This window comes from Tupaia chinensis, unplaced genomic scaffold (genome assembly GCF_000334495.1).
Source record: "Tupaia chinensis unplaced genomic scaffold, TupChi_1.0 Scaffold148398_1, whole genome shotgun sequence".
In the NCBI taxonomy this organism is placed as follows: domain Eukaryota; kingdom Metazoa; phylum Chordata; class Mammalia; order Scandentia; family Tupaiidae; genus Tupaia; species Tupaia belangeri.
Window position 1 is genome coordinate 286,234 of NW_006208248.1, and position 1,942 is coordinate 288,175.

Below are 1,942 nucleotides of genomic sequence, written 5' to 3' on the forward strand. Positions count from 1 at the left end.
GGAACCAGGCCCAACTAGAAGCCTCTGGTCAGCAAGGGACTCTCAGGTAGTGTTATCTCTAACCTCCACCCCACTACCAGTCTTCCCAGCACAAGACTCCACCTCCTTGGTATGTAGATAAAAATTTTCTGTGGCTTTTTTTTTTATTCCCCCAGAGTCCATCTATTCTATTGGTATTTCCTAGCTCTGGCTCCCTACAGAGACTGTCCTTTCAGACTGCAGGCCCCAGTTCTATCTAGAAGCCTGTGGTCAGCAAGGGACTCTGAGGGAGGGTCATTTAAGAACCCCATCCCACTTCGAGGCTTCCCACCCCCAGTATCGACATCTTTGGTACAAAGATAGACATTTTCTGTGGCTTTTTTTTTTATTCCCCCAGAGTCCATCTATTCTATTGGTATTTCCTAGCTCTGGCTCCCTACAGAGACTGTCCTTCCAGGCTGCAGGGCCCAGTTCCACTAGAAGCCTGTGGTCAGCAAGGGACTCTGAGGGAGGGTCATTTAAGAACCCCATCCCACTTCGAGGCTTCCCACCCCCAGTATCGACATCTTTGGTACAAAGATAGACATTTTCTGTGGCTTTTTTTCCTTTTTCTTCCCTTGGGACCCATCTATTCTATTGCTAATTACCAGGTCTGCCTCTCTTCACAGACTGTACTTCCAGTCTGCAGGAATGTGGTCCAAATAGAAGCCTCTGGTCAACAAGGGACTCTGAGGGAGTGTCATCTCTGACCCCGCCCCATTTCCAGACTTCCCAGCCCAGACTTCTCCTTCTTGGTAGGTAGAAATTTTCTGTGGCTTTTTTTTTTTTCTTTTTTTCCCCTGGAGCCCATCCATTCTATTGCTAATTACTAGCTCCCCACTAGAAGCCTCTCGTCAGCAAGAGACTCGGAGGGAGGGTGATTTCTGACTCCCACCCCACTTCCAGGCTTCCCAGCCCCAAACTCCACCTCCTTTGTAGGTAGATAGAAATTTTATGTGGCTTTATTTTTTCTTTATTTCCCCAATAGCCCATCTATTCTATGGCAAATTTGTAGCTTTGCCTCCCTTTAGAGACTGTCCTTCCTGGCTGCAGGCACCAGGTCCAACTAGAAGCCTCTGGTCAGCAAGGGACTCTGAGGGACCATCATCTCTGATCCACACCTTATTTCCAGTCTTCCAGTCCCCAGACTCCATCTCCATGGTAACTAGATAGAAATTTTCTGTTTTTTTTTTTTTTTTTTCTGTCCTTCCAGGCTGCAGACACCATGTCCAACTAGAAGCCTGTGGTCAGCAAGGGACTCTTAAGGAGAGTCATCTCTGATGGCCACCCCACTACAAGTCTCCCCAACCCCTGGCTCCACCTCATGGTAGTTAGATGGAAATTTTCTGTGTTTTTTTTATTTTTCTTTTTCCCTTTGAGCCAATCTATTCTATAGCTAATTCCTAGCTCTGCCTCTCTTCACAGACTGTCCTTTCAGGCTGCAGGCACCAGGACCTACTAGAAGCCTGTGGTCAGCAAGGGACTCTGAGGGATGGTCATCTCTTATGCCCACGCCATTCCCAGATCTCACCTCCTTGGTAGGTAGATAGAAATTTTCTGTGTCTTTCTTTTCTTTTTTTTCCCTTGGAGCCCATCTATTCTATTGCTAATTCCTCATTCTGCCTCTCTTCAAAGCCTCTCCTTCCAGGCCTCAGGCAACAGGTCCAAATAGAAGTCTCTGGTCAGCAAGAGACTCTGAGGGAGGTCATCACTGAAGCCCACCCCACTTCCAGCCTTCCCAGCCTCTGACTCCACCTCCTTGGTAGGTAGATAGAAATTTTCTGTGGCCTTCCTCCCCACCCGCCTTTGAGCCCATCTAGTCTATTGCTATTTCCTAGCTCTGCCTCTCTTCACAGACTCTCCTTCCAGGACGAACACACCAGGTTTAACTAAAAGCCTCTGGTCAGGAAGGAACTCTGAAAGA